Below are 10,367 nucleotides of genomic sequence, written 5' to 3' on the forward strand. Positions count from 1 at the left end.
CGGACAAGCGCGGCTATGCGGTCAAGCCAGTCCTCATAGAGGTCGTCGAGTGGGCGGTAGCGCAGGAGCTCATGCGCCATGAGGAGCGCGGCCCGTGCGTCCGTGGGAACATGACGAGCGTGAGACGACGAGCCAGTGGGAGTCAGCGATGGAGTGGCTGTGTGGCCGTCCTGTCGCACCGAGAGGTGCAACGAGGATGATTGCTGCTAGTTCCCTGCAGGGCCGGTGGTGGCGTTGGCGGCAGGCGACGGAGAGCGACGAGGTGCCCGCCGATGGGGGCCGTCTGAGCAACGCGGGCGTTGAGGGCAGCCCGGTGCTCGGCACGGGCGCGATGTGCATCCACCATGGAGATGATGAAGCGACGTGATGGGGAGCGACGGAAGGGAAGCTTCGGCGCACCCCTACCTGGCGCGCCAAATGTTGGATCACGGGTTCCGGCAAAACCCTTAAGGTTCGAACACTAGGGTGCGCGCGAAGATCTCCCCCCCCCCCTATCGATCCGCGTCCTACTTAGCCTAGATCTCACGAACTAACTCGATGAACTCGCAATACAAAGGACACAAGATTTATACTGGTTCGGGCCACCATTGTGGTGTAATACCCTACTCCAGTGTGGTGGTGGTGGATTGCCTCTTGGGCTGAGGATGAACAGTACAAGGGGAAGAATAGCCACCCGAGGTTGAGGTGTTCTTGTCCTTGGTGCACTTGTGTGGCTGAGGATGAACTTGATCCTTCGTCTCCTGCCTATGGTGGTGGCTAGTCCTATTTATAGAGGCCCTGGTCCTCTCCCCAAATATTGAGCGGGAAGGGAGCCAACAACGGCCAATTTTGAAAGGGGACAACTAGTACAAGCTATCCTGACAAAAGGTGGTCTTCGCCTACCAAAGGTTCTAGTGGTGACGCCGTCCTGGGCTCCATGGTGACCTCCGTCTTGCCTTCCTTCTGGTCTCGGTATCGTTGCACCAATATGGAAACCTTTGCTTGATTCCTCGGTACTCCACGCCTGCGCTTTCCCCCTTAGCACTAAATAGGAAACAAGGACGCTGCGCGCGCTAGCGCCCGCCTGGTCTTGATCGTCACGAGAACCTCGCGAGGTTTACCCGACCTTGAACTCTCCGTCCCTCACGAGCCAGACTGGCGAGGCCACTCCTGAGGAGGTCTTGTGTCGTCCGCCTAGCGAGGCTTGTCCCCTCGTGAGGGTCTTGATTCCTTGTTGATGAAGATGGGTCGTACGCCTGCCAGCAAAGCCACGCCGTGGGCCGCAGGAAGGCAAGTCTGCGGACCCCCGTTCCCAGAACGCCGACAGTGCTAAGCAGCTACGATGATGGTACCGAATATAAAGGAATGTCTGCATGCAAGTCGCGTGACTTTCGTCATTTGGGTCAGTCAACCATTTCACGCGGTTGGATGAATATCCTACGTCTCCTAACCCTTCTTATTCCTCGTCTCTTAGTCTTCCCCTACAGAACACCGCACGGGACAATGGCCGAACGACCGGCCCTGACCCCCCTGAGGGAGTCCTGGATTAAGGGGTCCCTAGACGTGCGACCTATGTGACATGGGTCGGACTAATGGGCTATGAAGATACAAGACAAAAGACTCTCTCCCATGTCCAGATGGGACTCTCCTTGGCATGGATGGCAAGCCTGGCATTCGGATATGAAGATTCCTTTCTCTGTAACCGACTTTGTACAACCGTAGCCCACTCTGGTGTCTATATAAACTGGAGGGTTCAGTCCGTAGAGGGGATCATAATCATAATCATACAGGCTAGACTTCTAGGGCTTTAGCCACAACGATCTCGTGGTAGATCAACTCTTGTAATCCTCATATTCGACAATATCAATCAAGCAGGACGTAGGGTATTACCTCCATCAAGACGGCCCGAACCTGGGTAAAACATCGTGTCCCCTGCCTCCTATTACCATCAACCTTAGACGCATAGTTCGGGACCCCCTACCCGAGATCCGCCAGTTTTGACACCGACATTGGTGCTTTCATTGAGAGTTCCACTGTGTCGCCGTCAAAAGGTTCGATGGATCCAGCCATCATCTGTAATGATGCTGTCCTAGGGGAGGTTTTTCTCCCCGGCCAGATCTTCGTATTCGGCGGCTTCGCATTGCGGGCCAACTCGCTTGGCCATCTAGTGCAGATTGACAGCTACACCCCAGGTCACAGGATTAGTTTTGGACACTTGGATTATGTCGCTGATATCCGAGGGGACTTGATCTTCCAAGGATTCACGACCCCAACCTCCGCTATAGCCTTAGAGGCGGAGCGCCTTGCCAGGACCGAAGACAAGATTTCTAAACCCGCCAGACTATCTATGGCCACTAGGCCCAGTACTGGAGAACTGGAGGAAGCAGTGTCTCTGACAACCATCACAAAGCCGGACTCTTCCTCGGACACTGGCTTCGTAGTCTCAGACTCAGCATCGTGTGAGCTCGGCCAAGGAATTCTCTTCCCGCCATGCTCCACGGATTCTTTTCTCCCTTGACAAACCTCGCCTTTAAGAGAGGCTCTGGACTTGATGCGTTCCCTCGTGATTACAGAGGAGCAACGCGCGAACTACGCCCAGCCCGGACTAGGGGCTGAGAGCGGGGGAATTTTACGTCCCACCCACCACCCACTTTATTGCCACTGTCAAGGACTAAACAGACATGCTCGATTACGACTCTGAAAACATCGACGATATGGATGACGATGCTGGAGAAGAGGAGGCCCAAAACCCGTTGTTTACCGGACGCTGGATGGCCACCTGTTCGTATGATGTGTACATGGTGGATACACCCAAAGAAGCTAACGGTGATGACAAAGAAAACTAGTCGAGGATAAACCTCCAGAGATACAACCAAAGCACCGACGGCGCCGCTCTAAATCACGCTGCAGCAAGGACAACAATAATGGAACGAGAGACAACAATACTCTGGACGACACTTAAGACCAAGAAAACCCCGTCGAGCAAAACTCTGAACAAGGCGATCGGGAGGATGGGCAAGTTAGCCCTGATGAATAGGCTGCAAACGAAGACTCGGAGGACAGTAATTACCTTCCACCCTCTGAGGATGAGGTGTGCCTCGGCGACGAAGACTTTATCATGCCTGAGGAACCTCTCGAGCAGGAGCGCTTTAAGCAACAGCTAATAGCCACTGCAAGGAGCCTAAAAAAGAAGTAGCGACAGCTTCAAGCTGATCAAGATCTGCTTAATGATAGATGGACTAATGTCCTGACAGTAGAGGAATACGGCCTCGAGTGCCCAACCAAAAGTTACCTGAAGCGCAAATTGCTACCTCAATTCGATGATGAGGCACTTGAGCCCGTACCATCAGCGCGTAATGCGGCTGATCAACCACCACATGGCTGGGACAAAGCGGCAACTCAAGACGAACACCATCCCGCCATGCCTCGTTGTAAAGGCAGAGATAAAACATCTTGGGGATACACGTATGACCTACGGCAGGACCTGAAGAATAAAGCAGGTCTGGCCAGATCGATCTACGGATCGCGGGGGCGTGCCCCGAAGCACGACGACGGCTACCAAGCCGAACATGACAAGCACAATCACGTCCGGGCCGAAAACTGCAGACGGACTCCGTCCAAACTACGTCGCGACCTCGCCCAATTTAGAGGCCCCGCACACCCCCTCTGCTTCACTGATGAAGTAATGGAACATGAATTCCCAAAAGGGTTCAAACCCGCGAATATCGAATCATATGATGGAACAACAGATCCCGCGGTATGGATTGAAGACTTTATTCTCCATATTCATATGGCCCGCGGTGATGATCTTCATGCCATCAAATACCTCCCCTAAAACTCAAGGGACCGGCCCGACACTCGCTGAACAGCCTACCTGAAAACTCTATTGGCAGCTAGGAAGACCTAGAAGACGCCTTCCATGACAACTTCCAAGGCACATCTGTCAGACCTCCGGATGCCGATGACTTAAGCCACATAGTTCAACAACCTGGAGAATCAGCTAGGAAATTCTGGACCAGGTTTTTAACTAAAAAGGACCAGATCGTCGACTGCCCAGATGCCGAAGCCCTAGCGGCCTTTAAGCATAGCATCCGTGATGAATGGCCCGCCCGACACCTCGGCCAAGAAAAGCCGAAGTCCATGGCGACCCTCAAGGAACATATGACCCGCTTCTATGCTTGCGAAGATAGTTGGCTAGCCCGTAGCAATAATAATGCAAGCGAACCTGGCACCTCCGAAACCAGGAATAGCAATGGCAAGACCCGACGCAACAAGCATAAGCGTCGAAACAATGGTGACAATATTGATGACACAGCGGTCAACGCTGGATTCAATGGCTCTAAGTGCGGTCAGCGGAAGCAGCCATACAAAAGTAATAGTCAGAGATCTTCCAGCCTGGACCGCATACTCGATCGTCCATGTCAGATCCACGGAACCCCTGATAAACCAGCCAATCATACCCACCGGAGTTGTTGGGTCTTCAAACAGGCCGGCAAGTTAAATGCCGAAGACAAGGAGAAGGGGTCGCAAAGTGAGAATGACGACGAGGAGCCCCATCCACCGAACACAGGAGGAGAGAAGAAGTTTCCCCCTCAGGTCAAAATGGTGAACATGATATACGCTACCCATATCCCCAAGAGGGATCATAAGCGCGCGCTCAGGGACGTCTATGCGATAGAGCCAGTCGCCCCAAAATTCAACCCATGGTCGTCCTGCCCGATCACCTTTGATCGCAGGGACCATCCGACCAATATCCGTCATGGCGGTTCATCCGCACTGGTTCTCGACTCAATAATTGATGGATTCCACCTCACACGTGTCCCCATGGACGACGGAAGCAGCCTCAACCTGCTCTATCAGGATATAGTGCACAAAATGGGCATCGATCCATCAAGGATCAAGCTCACTAAAACTACCTTTAAAGGAGTTATACCAGGTGTAGAGCCCGTTGCACGGGCTCAATCACATTGGAGGTCGTCTTTGGATCTCCGGAAAACTTCCAAAGCGAAGAGTTAATCTTCGATATCGTCCCCTTCCGCAGCGGCTATCACGCACTACTTGGACGAACCGTGTTTGCTCGATTCAATGTGGTGCCGCACTATGCATATCTCAAGCTCAAGATGCCCAGACCATGCAGTGTCATAACAGTCAATGGAAACACAGAGCGCTCCCTTCGGACCGTGGAACACACCGCGGCACTGGCAGCGGAAGTACAGAACGGCCTTTTAAGACAGAACTTTAATTCAGCGGCCGAGCTCCCGGACAGTGCCAAACGAGTCTGGACTACTATGCAACATGATAGTCCGGCTCATCAGGGGTCAGACTAGCAATTCGACCTCCGTCTCAGTCCCGATGAAGTGGACGCATACGTACCGCGCGTACATAACTACACACTAAAAATACCATGGGTGGAGACAGAGGCATAGCCAGACTGTGGTCCACAATACGGCTCGACCTTCCCGGGACACATATACTTTTACTTTTCTTTTTCTCCTTTTCAGGTTTCTTTTCCACAGGCCCTCTCGATGGCCTGATAATCGGTCCTTTCGAACGACGGATATACCAAGGCGGAAGTAGCACAGACGTGTGGGGGAATCTCTAGATGTTCTTCTCAACGATCATTCTACGTATTTTCAGGACCCGTACGCAGCTCCCCCTTAGTCTTGGCATGTTAAACAGCCACTGTTGCTTATCGCACTATTTGTACAAATACGCTTTGACGTATTAATCAAAATTATAATGGAAATAGTTTGCGGCCCAACTTATGTGGCACTATCTTACTACTTCATTTTATTTTGATATTCTTATCGATTACATCCGTACACTTTGGTACGCTGTAGTTCGCCAGGGGCTTTATTGCGCTTCATACTACGACAACAAGTCCGAACACTTCTACAGTATAGTTCGGCCCCCAAATTTAGCATTATATGCATCGGCTCCAAATCATGTCTTTGGTCAATAGTTGGGTTGCCCGACTCCTGTGCTTACTACCTTACGTTCCGCTCTATCGGCTAGGGTAGTAAAGGGAGAACTACTGCGATTGTGTCCTGGTTTATCCGGATGAGCAAATCGGTAGAGAAAGCCGAAAACTAAATGTCATCATGCGGCATGAGCCGGTCAGCTCTTCGAAGGTTAAAATCTTTTGTGATTTTTTCTGAATTTTGCGATGAATCGGCCTTCATCCGATCAGGGGTTTACAACACCCTAGTCCGGATTAAATGCTAACTAGGGGCTGCACCTACATTTTTATTGTCAAACTCATATGGCTAAGTGAGGGTGATAAAGCCACATAGTCCGATTGCCTGGTTCGTTGCGCTAAACACCTCCTTCCGAACACCCCCGTACTACCTACGTGGGGGCTAAAGCCGACGGCTGGCCAACTCTCATAATTAATAAAACGGCCGCATAGGAGGTAAAATTCCAAAATAAACAACAAGCATTATATTACATATTAGTCTTGTTTTCATTATACAGGGTGGGATAACATGAAGGTATTCATTCAAACATAATTTCTTTTGAACACTAGACCACTACAATGTGGGACCCCTTGAGGACATCGTCAAAATATCGCTCCGGCATGCAGTGCTCCTTGCCAATGGGCGGTCCCTCGGTCGCGAGCTTGATGGCATCCTGATACGTCCATTTTGCATCCTCCTTTTATATCGACATTTATCGCACTATGGACTGTTATTTCACTTTATGTCACAATACTTATGGCTATTTTCTCTTATTTTACAAGGTTTACATAAAGAGGGAGAATGCAGGCAGCTGGAATTCTGGTCTGGAAAACGAGGAAATATTAGAGACCTATTCTACGCAACTCCAAAAGTCCTGAAACTCCATGGAACGTCTTAAAAGAAATAAAGAAAAATCCACGCAAAAAATGAAGGCCAGGGGGCCCACACCTTGCTCACAAGGGTGCCCCCCCTAGGACGCGCCCCCTACCTCGTGGGCCCCCTGGTAGCTCTCCGATGCCCATCTTCTCCTATATGAGTTCTTTCGATGAGAAAAAAAATAGAGAGGAACTTTTCGGGATGAGACTCTGCCGCCACGAGGCGGAAACTTGGCGGATCCAATCTAGAGCTCCGACAGAGCTGTTCTGCCGGGGAAAGTTCCCTCCCGGAGGGGGAAATCATCACCATCGTCATCACCAACTCTCCTCTCATCGGGAGGGGGCAATCTCCATCAACATCTTCACCAGCACCATCTCATCTCCAAACCCTAGTTCATCGGGATTGGTGCTAGCAGGTTGCTAGTAGTGTTGATTACTCCTTGTAGTTGATGCTAGTTGGTTTAATTGGTGGAATATCATATGTTCAAATCCTTTATGCATATTATTACCCCTCTGATTATGAACATGAATATGCTTTGTGAGTAATTACGTTTGTTCCCGAGGACAAGGGAGAAATCTTGCTCTGAGTAGTCATGTGAATTTGGTATTCGTTTGATATTTTGATAAGATGTATGTTGTCTAGCCTCTAGTGGTGTTATGTGAACGTCGACTACATAACACTTCACCATTATTTGGGCCTAGAGGAAGGCATTGGGAAGTAATAAGTAGATGATGGGTTGCTAGAGTGATAGAAGCTTAAACCCTAGTTTATGCGTTGCTTCGTAAGGGGCTGATTTGGATCCATAGGTTTCATGCTATGGTTAGGTTTACCTTAATACTTTTGTTGTAGTTGCGGATGCTTGCAATAGAGGTTAATCATAAGTGGGATGCTTGTTCAAGTAAGAACAGCAGCCAATCACCGGTCCACCCACATATCAAATTATAAAAGTATCGAACGCGAATCATTTGAACGTGATGAAAACTAGCTTGACGATATTCCCATGTGTCCTCGGGAGCGCTTTTCCTATTATAAGAGTTTGTTCTGGCTTGTCCTTTGCTACAAAAGGATTGGGCCACCTTGCTGCACTTTATTTACTTTTGTTACTTGTTGCTCGTTACAATTTATCCCTTCACAAAACTATTTGTTACCACTTATTTCAGTACTTGCAGAGAATACCTTAATAAAACCGCTTATCATTTCCTTCTGCTCCTTGTTGGGTTCGACACTCTTACTTATCGAAAGGACTACGATAGATCCCCTATACTTGTGGGTAATCAAGACTCTTTTCTGGCCCCGTTGCCGGGGAGTGTAGCGCCTTCGGTAGGTGGAATTTGATAAGGGAGAATTTATATAGTGTGCTGAAATTTACTGTCACTTGTTACTATGGAAAGTAATTCTTTGAGGGGCTTGTTCGGGGTATCTTCACCCCATCCAGTAGAGCAAAGAGTTGCTCCTCAACCTACTGAACCTATTGAAAATGAAATTCCTTATGAGTATCCTTCAGGTATGATAGAAAAACTACTAGATAACCCTTTTACAGGAGATGGAACAAAGCATCCTGATGAGCACTTAATATATGTGTGATGAAGTTTGTGGATTATTTAAGCTTGCAGGGATACCTGATGATGTTGCTAAGAAAAAGGTCTTCCCTTTATATCTGAACGGAGACGCATTGATATGGTATAGGCTATGTGATGATATGAGATCATGGGACTATAAAAGATTGAAGCTGGAATTTCATCAAAAGTATTACCCTATGCATCTTGTTCATCGTGATCGCAATTATATATATAATTTCTGGCCTCGCGAAGGAGAAAGCATCGCTCAAGCTTGGGGGAGGATTAAATCAATGTTATATTCATGCCCCAATCATGAGCTCTCAAGAGAAATAATTATGCAAAGTTTTTATGCTCGGCTGTCTGAAAACAATCGCACCATGCTCGATACTTCTTGTGCTGGCTCTTTTATGATGAAGACTATTGAATTCAGATGGAATTTATTGGATAGAATTAAACGCAACTCTAAAGATTGGGACCTCGACGAAGGTAAGGACTCAGGTATGACACCTAAGTTTGATTGTGTTAAATCTTTTATGGATACTGATATTTTCCATAAGTTTAGCACTAAATATGGACTAGACTCTAAGATAGTAGCTTCTTTCTGTGAATCTTTTGCTACTTATGTTGATCTCCGTAAGGATAAGTGGTTTAAATATCATCCTCCGATAGAAGTAAAAGTAGCTTCACCTATTAAAGTTGAAGAAAAGACTGTCACTTATAATGATCCTATTGTTCCTACTTCTTACATTGAGAAACCACCTTTCCCTGTTAGAATAAAGGATCATGCTAAAGCTTCAACTGTTGTTCGTAAAAGCAATATTACAACTTATACACCTCCTGAGCAAGTTAAAGTAGAACCTAATATTGCTATTGTTAAAGATCTCTTGTCTGATAATACTGATGGGCATGTTATTCAGTTCGAAGGTGAAACTGCTAGAATTGCTAAACCTTGTGATAAGGATAAACATAGACCTGTGGTAGGCGTGCCTGTTATTTCTGTAAAGATAGGAGATCATTGTTATCATGGCTTATATGATATGGGTGCTAGTGCTAGTGTTATACCTCATGACTTATACAAAGAAATTAAGAATGAAATTGCACCTGTTGAGTTAGAAGATATTGATGTTACTATTAAACTTGCCAATAGAGATACTATTGCACCAATTGGAATTGCTAGAGATGTTGAAGTCTTGTGTGGGAAAACTAAATATCCTGCTGATTTTCTTTTTCTTACTTCTCCACAAGATAGCTTTTGTCCCATTATATTTGGTAGACCCTTCTTAAATACTGTCAATGCTACCATAGACTGCACTAAGAATATTGTTACTGTTGGTTTGGATGATATGGTCCATGAGTTTAATTTCTTTAAATTTAGTAAACAACATCATGAGGAAGAATTACCTAGTAAGGATGAAATTATTGGTCTTGCTTATATTGCCGTACCTCCTAGTTATCCCTTAGAACACTATTTGCTAGACCATGAAAATGATATGTTCATGAAAGAAAGAAGGGAAATAGATGAAGTATTCTTTAAAAAGGAACCTATTCTGCATCACAATTTGCCTATTGAAATTTTAGGAGATCCCCCTCCACCCAAGGGTGATCCTGTGTTTGGCTTAAACCTTTGCCTGATAATCTTAAATATGCTTATCTTGATGAAAAGAAGATATATCCTGTTATTATTAGTGCTAACCTTTCAGAGAATGAAGAAGAAAGATTATTGAAAACTCTGAAGAAGCATCGTGCTGCTATTGGATATACTCTTAATGATCTTAAGGGCATTAGTCCCACTCTATGTCAACATAAAATAAATTTGGAAGCAGATGCCAAACCAGTTCGTGATCCTCAATGACGTCTGAATCCGAAAAATGAAAGAAGTGGTAAGAAAAGAAATACTAAAGCTTCTGGAGGAAGGTATAATCTATCCCGTTGCTGATAGTGAGTGGGTAAGTCCTGTCCATTGTGTCCCTAAGAAGGGAGCTATTACTGTTGTTCC

Source organism: Triticum urartu, chromosome 7A, assembly GCF_056163025.1.
Source record: "Triticum urartu cultivar PI428250 chromosome 7A, HENAU_Tu73, whole genome shotgun sequence".
NCBI lineage: Eukaryota > Viridiplantae > Streptophyta > Magnoliopsida > Poales > Poaceae > Triticum > Triticum urartu.